General features: G+C 37.6%; 1 protein-coding gene across 5 annotated transcripts in view; it reads right to left on the bottom strand.

Annotated features, from left to right (window-relative positions):
• Window positions 1-17,467, bottom strand: part of LOC114134138 (signal-induced proliferation-associated 1-like protein 1) — a 41,174-nt gene that overhangs the window by 21,794 nt on the left and 1,913 nt on the right. Inside the window, exon 1 of one of the 5 annotated variants that reach the window (XM_028000482.1) lies at window positions 13,914-14,154. The exons of the other annotated variants lie outside the window; for them this stretch is intronic. The gene's annotated coding sequence lies outside the window, so the exon portion shown is untranslated. Of the gene's footprint in view, window positions 1-13,913; window positions 14,155-17,467 lie in introns of those variants that run through there. 5 annotated transcript variants of the gene reach the window in all.

The following is a 17,467-nucleotide window of genomic DNA, read 5'->3' as shown; positions in this document are numbered from 1 at the left end:
TAAACAATGGTGAACACTATTGAGATGCAGGTCAAATGCTCCCTCAACAAGGGGAGCATTTGTCCATTTATGCTGATGTGTCAACATAAATTTGCAAGTCCAGTTAATCAATCAATCAATCAAATTTTATTTGTATAGCACATTTCAGCAGCAAGGCATTTCAAAGTGCTTTGAGTACAGGAGGAAGAAATCTCAAAGTTCTGCAGTGCAGATGTTTTTAGAAAAACCTCAGGCAAAGCATCCTCAGCTAACCAACACAGAGTGTTTGACTAGTTAAAGCTACATGCAGGGCAATTCTGGAATAAAACCTGGAAGGGGCATCAAAGCATACACACGAGTTAGAATAGCCCAGTCAAAGTCTAGTTCTGAATCCAACTGTGAAAGAGGCAAGGCTTGGAAATCCTTATACACTCTCTATCCAGCTGACTAGGTTTGAGCTATTTTACAAAGAAGAAATTGATTTCTAGATAAAGTGAAGTTGTTGGAGAAACATCATAAATGATTTACAGCTGGAACTGCAACTTTACTTCATAATAATGCAGTAATTTGTGTAGGTCATTCACATAACATCCCAGTAAAATACTATAAAGCTTGTGGTTGTAATGTGAATGGAAATTAATACCTTTGCAAAACATCTTTAATTATTAACAGAGAAAATATCTGCAGCATCTTCTATCTGCTTAACAAGAATTATTTCATTTTATTCTATGCTTTCGATACCAGAAATTGAAAAGAACTCAAGACTTCTCTTATTTAAATAAATCAAGTTTTCAGAGCAGATTAGAAAAGAAAAACTTGATTAATTTTAAACAATATTCCTGCCCTACAAATACCCTTTTAATCTAGGTGAGCAAATAATCATGGAATGTAAATTAAATTGCAGGTCCAGTCCCAGAGCGTTTTGCCTTGTTCCCTCACGCAGCCGTCCGCAGGGAGAAAGTAATGAACAGAACCAACTCACTGCACTTGTGCTCACACACAGACACACATAAATGTTCCAGAAACAGGTCTGTAATCTGAATGCTGAACAATCAGGCTGTTTTTATGTTTTTTCCGATTAAATGGTTGTTACCCTTTTGTGTTTTAAAAAATGTAATGTATGCAACAAACACCAACACTGATTTAAACAAGTAGAACTAATCATCTGACCAAGCTGGAAATCACTGAGCTTCTAAGAGTGGCCAGTCTCCCACATGTTAAAGAGTGTATGTATAGATTTCAGCCTGTATGTACAATTTTGATATTGTGGGTGTCAACAGAAGATGTCAACATGTACCAACACGCATATACTTACGCAAGTCTTTAGGGAGGATATCCTGCCTGTTGTCATATGTTAATGTGAGACAAATTGTAAAATATAACACCATAGAGGGGCAATTTTTGAGTGTCTGCCCCCACTAACATTTAGTGGTGTGAGGGAGTGAAGCGACAATGTTCAGAAAGACAAAAAGACTGAGAATAGGCAGAAAGAAAGATAAATAACCTACAGTACACTACGGTCTTGTTCTAACTCATTCTGTCAACCTTATCTCTTTAAGAAATTTTCCATACATTTTTGTAGAACATCTCCAGACTGTTTATGGCTGTTGACTGAATTTATTCAGATTCCTCTAATTGAGGCTTTGACTACTTAGCAGAAACTCCAGATACATTACAACATGAACCACAGATGACTGTTCATTCGTTCATGAGCCTGTGTGTGTTACTCAGAATGCCTTCCAGCTTCTTGTGACCCAACAAACACACAAATTACAGGGAACTAAGGAGAGAGACAGATGGGAGTAACTCAGCTGGACAGATGAATCACATCATGAATCAGAAACATGAAAACCCTAAATCAGTCATCAATAAAAGACTTCTTTTACCCAGGGTCCCACAGTGGGGAATATTTTTGCAGAGCTAGCTTGCCTGCTTGTTGTCCCTTAGATAAAGGGCAACACGTTGCAGCTGAAAGAGTCTTCATCCTGGGTTTTCAAACAGAGAAGGAACGAGGTTTTTCAGCACACTGGGCAAGTGTTACCAAAGTTCTGACAAAAGATTCAAGGGATTGCCCTACAAGCTTGTAATTACTGCGTGCTTGAATGGGATAAGGGGCTGTTTGCCTGACACCATTGGCTTTCAAACAGGCACCCTACCATTTAGTCCATTGGCTGTCCCGAGCTCCTAATCTTTCTCCCCTCTGAGGGTCGACTGGGTTATTGGGTAGCCAACACAAAGGTCCCTCTGTGTTGGCTCGGGCAAAACTGGGGCCTCATTCCAGCACACTGAAGTCTTTGAAAATTGCTTGGCACAGGAACCTCACTTCAGCTGTGCACATGGGGTTTGCCAGGAACACCAGATAAATTAAAGCCTTGGTGAGCTGGTGAGCAAAGCCTGAACCAGATTAAGTTCAAGAAAACATAAACTTAAAAAAAACATAGTAAGAAGACAAGGAATAGTATTTTCACGTTACCAAAAGAGAGGAGAAGAATTAGCCAAATTTGACAATATTTATTAAAAAAATGGAACATGATTGAACTGCTTTTATCTATTAGGAAATGCAGCAACTATTTTCATTGCTGTTAAAATAATCTCACATACTATTGATCACTTTCATTATAATAAACATTCATTTTGATTTAGATACATCAAAATAAATCAAAAGAGTACCCTTTTTGTGATTCTGATTTTTATTGAGTAAGAAGCCGCGTTATTGGTCAGACAACCCAATCTAATATCCACTTGTTTTAGGTGCTTAAGGCCAGTCGTAGCTTGCGAACAAGATATTTTAACTCCTCCATCAATAGGAAAGACTACAAAAGGGAGGATTCCATGCTGCAGAAGAACACTCCTTTGTCATCTCTTCAAAAGGACCTTATGACATACTGTACATATGATATGACCAAAAATATTAACTGTTTTGAAAATATTACTTTTTAAACCTTGGTATAACTTAATGCCTTAGTCAAACCATTAATAGCAGGGAGATGTGAAGCGTGAAGGATCCCAGACAAAAACCTAAAATAACCAGTCATTTGGTTACGCAACTGGTCCGTTTTGCAACATATTAACTTGAAAAACACAAAATCAATTTCCTGTCATTTAAGGAGTGCTCAGAAGCAAGAAGTAAACTGTGGTTTACCATGGAGATCCACAAGCACAGGAGAATCTCAAACATTTCCGACTCCCTCAATCTTGTCTGACTCCTTTCCAATCTTTTGTCTGCTTTCTCCTTCCGTTCAAATATTTAGGCACCAAACCACACACCAGCCTGACTGTACTATTGAGCAAATCTGAGAAACCAACAGCTCGAGGGAATACAAAAAAAATAGGGAGACATTTTGCCAGTCTAACGACAGAAGTGGTATCCGACCACTTGGGATACTGGAATTCCACAGAATTCACTGAAGGAAGCGATGAATACCTGTGTGAGTGAGAGGAGACGGGGGACATGTTTGGGCAATAACTAAAAGAGAAGTGCAGCACTGATTGTGGCAACTTTTATACTAATGCCCAATTGAGTTTTGATCTATTCATGATCAGCTGCAAATAGGAAGGATGTAAGGTGGAATGCTTGTGGAGGGCTTTACAATCCAGTATGAACATTTATGGTACCTTTAGTCCTGTGATGTGCTGCTGCCCCATCTCTGGGCCCCTCTCCTGTCTCTGCAAAACAGCTCAGTAAGTAGAGGGCAGAGCAAGCTACTGGCAAAGCAAATTTCACTCGTAGGCCTTACACGACGAGACAGCTCTGGAGGAGTGCCAGTGTATATTCATTGCCATCATATCCAGCAGGGTACCCTTCCCCTCCTTTTATCTAGAAAACACTCCGCCAGGGTTTCAAGTGGAAGAGAAAGGAGAAAAAAAATAGACACTTCAAACTCTTGACAGTCAAGTCAGTGATGAAACAACTGTGAAACTATTTCTAATTATCTGAGTAGACTACTGGTTCAGCTGTGATTGCCTTTGTCAAACTTTAAGAGAGCCTTGTAGCTTCAATAAAAGCTTACTGCACAGTGAGCAGCTTAGGTCATCCATTTACAATATATAGACTATAGAAGAACCACAATTTCTCCATTCTAATAACTGATGACAAGCTGTCAGAACAACACAATGAAAGAAGAAAGTCTGCAACCCAATCTGACAACGTTCTGCTCTGTAAAAACGTGAACTAAAGAAAACTGAGTCCAGATTGATTTAGAAACAGAGACACCCTCTTCAGCTTAAGAGAGGAAAGCATTAGAGGAGAAGCAGTGTGCCGCTGCCTGCAGAGGAATGTAAAAATTCCAACAAGCTGGCTGTCGAATTGCTGAACTGCACCAGTTCCATGCTGCGGTTAAAAACTGGAAGTCTGCTTTAGGCTGCACTTTCACTCCACCTGACAGCAACTCCTAAGACTCCATTAGAGACATATTGCTGCACAAGGACAGGTACATGCTGAGACAAAAGGATGAGACAAAATCCAGAGCACCAAATTTTATAAACTAACATCAACAGAATAGAGCAACTCATGAAAACAATCCCTGCTAACTGATGACAGACAACCTTTATTAATCTCAAACTGCATTTGTTGTTCTTTCGAAGATGCTCGTGGACACAAAGGAGACAAAAAGTCTCTCAAACAGGCTAAAATATTATTAGTACACAGCTTTTGAGTATGGCATTTCAAATATAATATACAGTAGATCATTGCATAATCGTAATTTGGCTCTTGATTAAAAAAGCTGGATGAAAGTGCAAAGTGTAACAAAACTTTTTTTTAATATAATTTAACAGAAACCATGGCTTTTAATGATCTTCTTACCCCTGCAATCTCTTGCAAGAATACCACATCTGTCATGTGCAATTTTATTTAAATAATATTTATTCAATACTCTATACATTTCTAATACTGTATTGTAGTCTTGATGAGAAGAGTGTAAATTATTATATATATTCTTATGAGTTAGACATTAACCTTTAAAATGTGATTAAAATGAATATAAGTACATCTTATTTACAACCGTTCATATTAGCAACTGAAATTCTAAATCATTACAGCTGTTCTGCTGAACCCTCTTTGTTAAAGCTATTTTTAAATAAATAATAATAATAATAATACATCAAACGCATACACCGTTTTTTAGGACACTCAAAGACAGCTTACAAACAGAAAAAAACACAACACAAAACAAATAAATAAATTTAAAAAAGAGGATTTTCTCTTTTTCCAAAGCACTCAATTTAATCCTCAGACAGTCTTTTTTAGTCGATCTTATTATGCAAAAACCATCATTTTGTCTTTGTATTTTATAATCTCCTACAAACTGCCAAAAAAGAATTTCTAGGACACATTTCAAAACTTTACCAAAGGAAATTGCTCCAGAAGCTAAAAAGATTAGCAAGCACAACACACATTCTTATTAAATTTAGAAATTTTCTGATTTGCTTTCAGTTATCACTGTTTAGGTCTGAATGATGAGCCCCAAGATTAGAAAAAAAAATGCATTCCTGAAAGCACATCTGTGTGCACATGCCCTCAGACTGCACAGGCAGAGCCACAAACAAGTGGAAACAATGACACAGCACCATATTTTCTCTGTGATTGCTATTATCAGTCAACAAAATTCCTTTGTTGGTTCACACAACCCCATTGCTGAGGAAAACAGAGAGAGCAGCCTTGACTTGTAGTGCCTAAGATGGCAAAGATAAAAATCGTATGGTAGGATTTTTTTTTTTAAATGATGTGTTTGTTAAAAGTTTAAGATGTTGCATCTTACCTAGGTTATAGCTAAATAAATATGTTGGTATGAAGAGGCAAGCTTCTGCTAAATTAGGCTTCATTAAGGTATTTGTAATACCTCTGGTATTCAAGTCAGTGACGTTATCAGCGAATGGTCATGTGATAAGCATTTTCAGGCATCTAAACAGGACAGAGATTATTCCTGAAAATAATCTAAAGTGCTTGTTCGGACAAGGACAAGTCCTGTTTTAAAATTCCATCAAGAAATGAAAACAAATCTATTTGGTTGTCTCAGATTCTACTAAATACCAATAGTGGATAACATAAAAAAGTGCATGCAAAGAACAACAAAAGCAATATCCAAGTTATATTTTTTCCAAGAGATTTGTTATTTATGTTAGTGTTAATTGCAATGGTAACATCTGTTTTCCCTGCCATAAGGCATTAAATAGAGTTTACCTGGTGTAGTGTGGCAGACTTAGCTATTCCTATAACAACTTAGGAATGGCAACAATATAAATGCCTTAAATTATTCCTGAAAACAATTTTATTTAAATACCTTAAATTGTTGCCATTCAAACAACAATTCAAGGTATTTTAGCTGATTTTAGTTAGCCAGTTAGTTTGCTCATGAGCACTAAGAGGAACAGAAATGAAACTCTTGCCTCACTGTTTGCACTGAGTAAGGGGGTTATAAAGATTACTATTAATAAAGATTAATCAACAATATGTTTCAGCTTACCGGTACTTCAAGATCTTAGTTATTCTAAACCAACATAATGATTGTAATCACACAGATCTTTCTGAGTTATGATCAGACATTTTCCTATTTTAGTCATAGGTTGCAGGTTGATTATTAGCAGGTTCAGTGTTCAGTAGCTTTAATAGGGGTTCTGTGTGTAGGTGGTTCCATAAAACTATTTCACATATATTACCCAAATCTAGCCATAAAGCTCAAAGTTCATATTACCAACTGCAACCCATAACAAGATTCTCTGCAGTTAATAAATACACAACCCAGTAGTCAAACAATGCCATGCAAATGTATTCATACTTTGAACCTTTTCACGTTACAGTTGCAAATCTGAAATTATTTTTATTGGGCTTTTAAGAGATAGGCCAGGAAGGAAACAGGTACATGGTTTTCACATATTTTTTTGTTTTTATTTTTACAAATACAAATCTGAAAAGTCTGGAGTGTAATTGTGTTCAGTGTCTCAACACCCCCAGGTCCCACTGAACCACGTAGAACAGCATTTTGCAGCAATTACTGCAAGTCTTTTGGACTAAATCTCAACAATGGCATGTATGCAGTGAACATTTCCCTACAAGGTGCCTTGTTAAACAGTGCCATGTGGGCTTAGACGGTGACACGTTTCCTTTAATTGCCTTAGCAACAATGGCCCCTCCTAAAAAGGAGTGAACTCATTTGTTACCAAACAACTACTCGCAGCTCAGCATGAAGCTAACACAAGTTCTCAGTCAAAGTGTTGGGATGAGACAGTTTGAAGCAATTGTGAATTTAAATGGAAGGATGTGAGAGTAGCAGCAGTGTAATTAACAGCATTTATGTACAGAAAGGGGGCTGAGTGAATAGTTTGTGTTCTTGCTGTCTGTAATTTAGCCTCTCCACTTTAAGGGGGGGTGGGACTCAGCCAGGGGTGGACCAGCAAACAGTTTATAACTAGCTATTACTTCACTCTACAATCAGAGAGACTTGAGAATAAACAAATCAGTGTGAGCCCACAGTGTTGCTGGAGTGTCTCATGCATGTATATATGCACAGACTGACTGTGACTGCTCCACTGGACCAATGGCACATCATCATCTGCAACAGCAGAGTAGAGGAGCTAAATTATTATCATTCAGTCAGGAACAAAGACAACATGAGGAAAATAAATAAAATGTTAATTATATCATTGGGATTTGAATGTATGAAGTCGGTGTTGGATATTGGATGTTACTGTTTGCTGAATATATGCATGACTGCTAGACCGTGGCATGAAATTCCTATAGTTAGCGAAAAAAGTTACGTTTATTTAAATATTTTAGCAAGCCAATGTATGAATGAAGATTATTCAAAGAATGTATAAATAATACATTTAACTTAGTCTCCCTTGTTCCTGATGTAGTTGTAAAAATCTTTTTATATCAGCATCATATATGCTTGAAGGCATTTACAATGAAAGCAGCATGGGAAACTATCCCATTAGCACATCAGCTTGCTCAATGTAAACAATCTTGAACAATAACTGCTTCATTGATTCATGTTCTTGTTTTGAAGCCTTGCAAAAAAAAAATATCAGCAAAAAGTTTACAGGGGAAATTGCATAGATTTGCATTCCTTTGTGCAGCTCTAAATGGAACAGGGCCAAAAGAATATCCAAAGTTGCAGTGCGCGTGTGAATACAGCTTTAGAAAGCAAGATCTAAGTCATAAATATCCAAAAGTGTCATAAATAAGGAATATTTGCAGTGAGCTAATAAGATGGAGGGCTTGATACCTTACAAACCTTGGATAGGGTATCTTACAAAGATACCCTATCCAAACAGGACTGACTGGCAGAGTGGAGAAATTATATCCATTTCTACAAACAGAAGCCACATATAGTCTCAGTGTTTCTCATCCTCTGACACACTCCTGCCCGGAATTGGTGCCATGATGTCTCAAGAGCAAGATTACTTGAAACAGAAAGCAAAAGTCAGCATGTAGGAGAATCTATTTAAGGGCTACACAAGAACTTTGGAGGGTATATGGAAAATATGAATTCTTATTTACCTTCAGACTCTTGTATCAAACCTATGTGGCTACAGTTAGAAAGAAAATAATATAGCTAATAAGTAAAAACTTTTTAAGGATATTCCATGTGCATCTCTTTGTAGAGACAAGATAAAAACATTTTATTTTTCAAACCATGTTGTGCAGACAGAAGCAAAACTGTCATCTACAAAAGCAGCACTTTGCTAATATTAAATACATCCCTGATGACACATTAGCTGAATTCTATTCATTTAATGCAAAGAAAAATCCTACAGTAATCCAGGGCATCTTTAAATGTTAATTGCTAGCATTGGTTGTGACAAAAATAAAAATAAAAAGTAGGCATTAAGTAGAGTTTGTCATTTAAGTTCTAAACAAGGATTATAAAGAGGAAATAGAAAAGTAACTCTGAAGTCTTAATCAGTTAGACAGTGAGGCGTTTAAAAATGATGCAAGTCAAAGCTGAGAGATAGAAGAAGTTTTTTAAAAGGAAACCTTTCGACAATGTGTCTGCAGTTTATGCAGGCTGCCAGACAGCGAGAGAGAGCAAGACTTTGATCAAGTAATCGTAAACCTGAAAAAGATGCTTCAGAGTTTTCAGGAAGCTTTATAAAAATATTTGAAATGCCATCTTTTTGTTTATGAGCTGTAGGGTCAACTAACAGCAGGCTGTCAGATTCCCACAGCAGATGTGTCAATTTGACAAATATCTGTGATGTTTGAAAGTCACTGTCCTGTTCTCTCACAACTCTGATTACACAGATAATAAACAAGCTATTCACAGAAACCTATGAAAGAGCAATCTTTATTCACAGACAATTATGAAAGAGTAATCTTTATTTGCCTTCTCTATTATTGCACTCTCAGAGTGCACCTACACAAAAACGGCACTATTGACAAAAAAAAAGGAAGACGCCTATAGTAACCCAGGAGGAGCTGCAGGTATCCAAAGCTCAGGTTGGATGATCCACCAAGAGCAAAACTATTAGCCATGAACTCTACAAAACTGACCTTAATTAAAGAGTTAAAAGAAGAATGTCACTGCTTAAAGAAAGCCGTGGTGTGTTAAGAGGGATTGCCTCAGTCAGGCCGGGGGCTGACTACAAGTACATGCCACACTTCAAAGAATTTTCTCTGGCAAAAAAATGTAGAAAACCAGATTTTTGTGTTGGTCTAAAAATCCAACGAACTACTCAAAATCTACAGTGAAGCTTACAGCAAACATTCACCAAATGTATAGAAAAAATGTGTATGTGAGTGTTTGGCATTTTCACATATCTGTGGAAAAGTGATCCTTTGGAAGGTAAGGTGGTTTGACCACACAGATTAAAGAAGGTAAGGACTCTGTAAGTAAATAGATGAAACCTGAGCTCCACCGCAGTACCAGCAGCACTGACCACAAGCTATTTACACGGTCTGCAGAGGATGTAATCAAATCTGTCATAAGCTGCTCTGCCCATGCCTGGTAGTTCATTTTCATCAATCAAGCTGATCTTCTGATCGATCAGCAGCTGCTCGGCCCACACAGATATCTCTGCAGCAATCAAGGCGAAGCACATCAATTCATTAGACTACATTGACTGATGATGGGGAAATGTTTAAAATGTACAGCTTCACTGCAGGCTAGCGTTTGATGCTTGGGAAAGAAATAAGCTCCAAGTTAATGACAAGATGAACTGAGTTGGAAGCTTGTTTAATATCCCCCTCACACTGGGCAAACACTTCCTTTGTGGTCACCAGATATTAACCATGTGCTCAGTAAACAAGATGTGCAAGCACATTTGGGCTTGCAAGGTAATAAGGTAAGGATTTTGCCAGGTAGGCATTTTAACAACAGAGGAAGAACCAAAGGAAGGCTTTTTATCATCATCTGGGCAGAAAATCTCAGGGGTATTTCTAATGTCTCTGGAGAAAATGGATTGTCTGTCATCCCTTACAGCTCACAAGGCAGACTGACTTCTCACATATGAAAGTATAGATTTTCCACAGCTATCTCTTCTATTGGTGAGGAACAACATGTCCCTAATGTACTATTCTCAAGCTGTAAAATCCTGAAGTGTGGGCCCAAAATCTAACTACAAGAAAAGCGTTGCAAAGTTACACACGTAAACAGTTTCCAGTCATTGATTCTGGCACGTGTCCAGAGCACAGCTGAGTGCACTTCCAGTCCAATTATAAACAGGCAGGTCGCAGAATTAATCAATTCATACAGAGTCGAATAAGTCAGCTAGTGTTGCATAACTGTGGTGCCCTGCTAAATCACGACATGCCAGAGAATCGTAGAGCAAACCTGCACAGCATGTCACTGCTGGTGCTGAACTCAACAACCAGCCCTGCAACTGCGTTTTATTATGCTTTCAAACCAGTTCCATTCCATTTAAAGCAGCAGACACAGCTAATTTAAATACTTCCACCAACACTCAAAACCCCAAAGACAATCTAATTAGCAATTAAAACATCTCCATCTGCGTTATCTACTGAAATGGAATTAATCAGGACTACTTCATATATCAGAGGAGGCTTTTCATGGCCCCTTGTTTGCAAAGTGTTTCTTTGGTTACGGTTGCTGCTATTTCACACCTGATTTAGGTTCTGTTGCAAATGAGACAAAGAAATGACCAAAATGCATACAGGTACAGCCTTCCTTTCTAAATATCTGCTAGCAGCCGATGGTGACTCCCAGCTAATCAGCATTCAAGTCAAGCGCGAGAGCCATATAAACACCGGCACGACTCTACCTCATCTCCTCCCAGCAACAGTGATGGTAACAGCTGAACTAAGCAGTAGTTCTGTGGAACTGTTGCTAAAAAAAGGGGGAAAAAAGCAGAGAAGGGGAATTTTAGCAATGTGTAGCATGTGGTTTCACTTGTGCTACTTGTGAAGGAAAAAAGCTAGACCGAGTAACCAGGAATACATCAATGAAACAGGAAACAGACAGTAAAAGAGGAAAAGCTGGAATGGCAGCCATGATTGTTATGATCCAACTCTCTGTCCTTTTCACCTGAAGAAACATGGAAAAAAGGGACTGTGGCGCAACTCGTCTGTCATACAGCCGTGTTATACATGGTACACATATAGCACCTTGCAAAAGTATTCACATGCTGTGAACTTTTCACACTTTGTGTTAATCTGCAACCACAGATTAACACAAAGTAGCACATAGTATTAAAGTGGAAAGAAAATTATTCATACAAGAGAACAAATAGTGGCACTCATTTGTATTCAACCCTCTAGGTCTATAGAAAAACAGTACTGCCAACAGGCTAGTCAAACAAATACTACACAGTACGCATGATGTGTCAATTACAAAGTCAACCTTCTACTGCCTAAAGAATATGTCCAGGACTAAGGACTAATGTCCCAACAAGATATTGAGAAACTCATCCATGCGTTTATCTTTAGTCAAATTGATTACTGTAACAGTGTTTTCACAGGGAAGCCTTCTGGTTCATGTCTACTCTGAATCCCCAGAATCTGAACCCAACAAGAAGCTGCATTCAGTTTTTATGCTCCTTTAATCTGGAAGAAACTTCCAGAAAATTACAAAACTGATGAGACACTGAGTTCCTTTATATCAGGGCTAAAATCCACTTGCTTAGAGCTGCCTTTAATTCATAATAACCGGAACATTGATGTATTCTGGTTAACATAACTTTTTATTACCTCTTTTTATTTTGCTGCTGCATTATAATTATTCTATTTTGTTTGTTCATTGCGTTATGTTTTTTTTATCATGTAAGGCACTTTGAACTGCTATTAAAATCAACTTGACATTTGATCTGAGTATAGAAGCAGCTATTTTTGAAGGTCTGAGACATTTGTTAGAAAGCAAAGCTAAACAAGCATCATGAGGAGAAGTGGGCACTGCAAACAGGTGAGGATAAAGGATAAAGCTGTGGTCTTCTGACCACCAAAGTTAAATATTTTGGTATTTGTAGTCAAAAACCAACATTGCACATGACCTTGAACACCATCCCCACAATAACAAATGGTGCTGGAAGCATTATACTCTGGGGATGCTATACTTCAGCAGGGACAAAAAATCTATTTAGAATTGATGGGAAGAAGGATGGAGCAAAATACAAAGCAATAGCAGAAAGAAGTTTTTAAGCGCATATTGTGCGATTTCAAAAATTGTCCAGAACTTAAACACATTACACTGTTTGAGGTAGGAAATATTAAATCATTACAGCAGCCAGATGCTTGATACTAACTCATGTTACACTGTACAATGGAAATTGTGAGTTTCAACTAATAATCTTTTTTTCCTACAGCGGAAATGTTTCAGAAAGATCTGTCTAACAATGAATAGACATGAAGGAGCAGATCTTACTGCTCTGACCATTACAGTCAGGTGGCAAATAGAGGAAAAAGAGGATGAGGAAAAGGAAACACAGCTGGGAAAGAGACGAGAAAAAAAACAAAGTTCTGTTGCAGCTGCACTGAACAAAAGTTCAAGACAATTTCAAATACTGACTGATATTTGCCTTTACTTATGAGGGCGATAAAGTTGGTGGTCACTCTCTTTGTCACACAGACCAATGATAGACCACTAATTCAAGTTTACAGCCAGAGACTTTAGGTCAAGACCAAAAATGCTGGATTAATTAACCAATAATCACACAAGGTGATCCTCCTGCCTACAGAGGCTTCAAGTCACTTAAACAGGACAGACTCACATATTCCAGCAGAACAGCTTCCCTAAACATACAGCCAGATCTACAAAAGAATGATTTAGATCAGACAAATTGATTAACCAAGCTATTTGGCAAAGAAAAACTGTAACCAATAAACTTTTAGCTGTATTTGCAGCCAAAGTTGTTATGAGAAAATACTGACACAAAGCGGGTAAAATGTATATTTCTTTCTAAAAAGTTCTGAAAGCCTTGCATTATTTTCTTTACATTCACTTTAGTGCATTGCTTTGTTAGTCTATCACTTAAAAACTCAGATACAATACATTGAAGTTTGCCATTGTGACATGTAAATAAGTTGAAATAGTGTGAACAGTTTTGCAACATAAATTTCTGCACAGAATGACTAACATAATAAAGCTACATCACTCAGTGAACCTCAAACATATTTTTTTCAAACAGACATTTAATCAACATTTGCTTAAGCATAGTCTGAATCTTCCCTCTGAGATTTATTAAGTGCAAAGCAGGAGTCCACAGGGTGGAAATTAATTCCCGAGTTCCAAAGCAAAGGATTGTGGAGCTCTGGAGCAATCTGATGAAGGATTATTCTAGTTTAGCACAGGAAAGTAAGCCACTCTCTCTTTTGATCAGAACATTCCTAGAACTCTACTTTTAAATATTATAGGAGATAACCTATTGCTGTGTGTTGATTTGGTCACATTCCACCTTTAACACACAACACATGATCTAAGTTGCTTCTGAGAGTAATGATACTGTTGTAAACATTAAGAGGAATGAGGAAGAGCTGAACAGACCTGCTTATGTGTTGAGAGAGCTGCTTTTAGATCAGCCAAAACCAAAAATTTCTGCGCTCCTCTTTGCTTCTCAGATTTCTGTCTGCAGGAAAGAGAAAGGAGGTGGGGGCAGCGGCAAAATCTCCCCTCTCTCTGCGTTTTTGTATGTCGGAATTATTTTCCAAAGCTGCCCACACAGGCTCGACATGAGGCGTGGGCTTGCAGCTCAGCTTGATGTTTTGATTCCTTTCAGAGTGGAGTTCTGTAATCCCCTTCCAGAGAAAGTGCACAGGGCAAAAAGGGGAGACAGTGAAGCAACTGGCAGACATGTCGAGACAATGTCGAGCACGTCATTATAGTGTGGTGGCGGAGATAGCCTGCAGCAACACATCATCACCATCACAATCCCAGTTTTCATTATGGAACACTTTTTGTGCAATACCATTATTATGATTAGTTTCTTGTCTCTGTTTCTGATTCTGTGTTCCACGTTGTACTATTTTCAGCCCCTATGAGGTTTGATGGGAGCGAAGCAGGGGAATTTCTCAGCGTCTGATCTCTGCAATACTGTGGGTTTTGGTCGGGGCTTGGAATCTGGAAGCAGGATGAGGGAAACCAGTTGCGTAGAGGTTGTTTTAGTTCAGAAACATGTAAATAACAGGCCAACGAATGAAGACGCAGAAACAAATCATGATGAAAAGCAGCTTTCTATACCTGGCTCCCTGTTGAAACGGCTTCACTCGGCATCTCCTGCAGAGATAATTATAAGGTTTGAAATGATGGACTATTTTGGTGAGGTTGCAATTCCCTAAGCAGTGTGACAGGTGGGGGTGACGAGTACAGGGGAATTTTCCTTTGTCTGTTTGCATTAACTCCATGGCAGAGGACTAAAACAAAAAAAGAGATTACATCATCACCATTGTAGGCCCCGAGCCCTCCACTTTCCCCCCCATTAGCAAACGTACAGTGGATCATCTGACCCAGACAAAGACGGAGCTTTCCACAACTGTTTAGTGAGCAGGAAATGAGGATTCAGGGTCACACCTCATTACGGTCAACCTCGTCGGCCCCCACAGCCACCAGTAAAATAATAGCAAACACCACCCATCACCATTGAGCCATTTGACCTCTGACTACTAGCTGACTAATATATGACACATCATTGGTGGAGTTTATGGAGGTTCCCCTTTTTTTTTTTTTTATAATATCAACATAGAATTCTGAAAGCTGTTTCTCAAGCTCATGTCAAAATTCAGGAATAAATGACTAATTGTCAACGGCAATATGTCACAACATTGCAATAGCCAATTACCAGTATCAAGCTACACCAAGGTTTTCAAAAGTCTAACGTTTAACAGGATTCCCCTCCTCTGCCTCTGCTGTGAAGTGAAAGTCAGGTGTGTGAAAGCAGATCAAACTGTTCCTTACCAGAGAGACATTACATTTTCTGGTGGTTAAAAATACTGGCAGTCATTGTGTGAAAGCTAAAAGAGTACCACTGTTTTTAGAATAACACTGGGAAACTACACTCACCAACCACTTTATTAGATAGAGCTGTGTAATTGTTTGTTAAGACGTATTGTCAATTCAGTAATGCATCAAGAAGTTCTGAAGATGACTTGCTGAAGTTCAACCCAATCATCCAAAAGTCTTGATTTCAACTATATTCAGATGGTTAAAATTTTGTGTAAACAACACGAAACCCTGGTTAGAACCTGCCTTGTCTTAAAGGATTGCGCTGGCGGTGGCAGGTAATTATATTCTTAGAAGGCTTTGGGCCTCTAGCTACCAAGTAAGCATTCTTTTAATTCCATGCCCTTCCCAAATATTATTGTTGACCATGTCCATCCAGTTATGAACAGTGTACAAGTCTTGTGAAGGCTTCTTCCATCTGGAAAATGCACCATGTCACTAAGCTCCAATAATATCAAACTGGATTCTGGAACATAACACTGCACTCCAATAATCACTCAATGACAGTCTAATCGAGCACTTTTGTGATGCATTAACAAAGAGCATCAAAGTGGTGCAGCTCCATATGCAACACCTGCAGGAAGTGTTGCAGATGGAAGAGTCATGTTAATAAAGGAAATCTCAGGAATATATCTGACACCTTGTTGGATATATTCTACGAAGAAATAAGATCCGAGTAGGTAGTCCAACTAATTATCAAGCCAATAACATTTTATTATTGTACCTTTTACAGTGAAATGTATACTATGTTTAATAACCACTTGAAAACTACAACTAAATTTAGCAGATGTTTACCTTATATTTTTTGCTTAAATGCATGTAGTAAAATCAAAATAACCTAACATTATTACAGCTGCAATGGTGCATCTGAAATGAAAAAAAATATCTATAATCAAAAAATTGTTTTTATTTTAGTAATTTGATTCAAACATGAAACTCATGCATATATTCAACACAGAGTAAAATATTTCAAGCATTTTGTAATTCTGCTGACTATACCTTACAGTTAAAACTAAAGTATAGTTTCTCAGAATAGGATTTTTATAACAGAAATGTTATAAAAATCATATATAGGAATATATAGCAAGACTTCTTGTCTTCCCTATAGGAAGACTTACAGTCTTCTTATAGGGAAGACTACAGACTTGACATTTGTTCAGCAGACAGAAACTGACTCAAGGTAAATCATAAAAAGGGCATTGCTAAGAAAGTTGCGTGGAAGGAAAAAGTGAACAAATAAATTCTACAACTATATTATATCATTTTATTATTTTTTTTTTCAACCCTCTTACTAAAATAATTAACTTTTTAATTATATCCTACTTTAGGATTCACTTTAACAGCAGTAGCAATATTCATAGTTATTATGTTTTGAAGAAAAGTTATTAGATAATGCTATAATTCATGCCTAAAATTGATGCAGTGGTATATACCAAGACCATTCCTAAAAACGTCCCAAGATCCGTTTTCATCCTTGTTCAGTGTCTGATTTTTCACAAGCAGGTGAAGGAGGGTTTAAGTGTAACAGCAACAAGTTAGACTCGGCTGCACTTTCCCAGGATGCAACATCAAAAACTCTGAATCTGTGCAAGAAGGAAGGATCCCCCGGTAGGTTATGAAATGTAAACAGTTAATTTAAATAGCTGCAACCCAAGCATTTTAAGTGGCAAATTAAAAAGCAGCACAAAGCTCCAATGGATGTTTCCTTTTATCTTTGCTCAAGCTACTCTCTTCGAGTCGATACACGGGAGACAATGAAAACATAAGCCCAACTTGACAACAGGAAACATACTTCTGTGAATATGTGTTGCACAGACTCAAGAGGCAATGTGAAAAACAAGAAGCAAACAGGGAGGCATAACATAATGCTTTAATGAAGAAATGGAGATGACATAATTTCTTAATTTTTTGATGGAATAAAAATTACATCCTCCATCAAAGGATTTAAAGATAATGTTTTATCTTATCTGTATAATCCAAAATCATAATAATCAGAAATGAAAAGCAGACATTGCAAACAGCCAAAAAAAAAAAACAAAAGGCTGATTGTTGCCACTTTAAAATAGAAAAAAAAAAACATTATTCTTAATAATAAATAAGAA

Source organism: Xiphophorus couchianus, chromosome 19, assembly GCF_001444195.1.
Source record: "Xiphophorus couchianus chromosome 19, X_couchianus-1.0, whole genome shotgun sequence".
NCBI classification, from domain to species: domain Eukaryota; kingdom Metazoa; phylum Chordata; class Actinopteri; order Cyprinodontiformes; family Poeciliidae; genus Xiphophorus; species Xiphophorus couchianus.
Note: the sequence above shows the minus strand (reverse complement) of the source record. Positions and strands in the feature narration are given on the sequence as shown.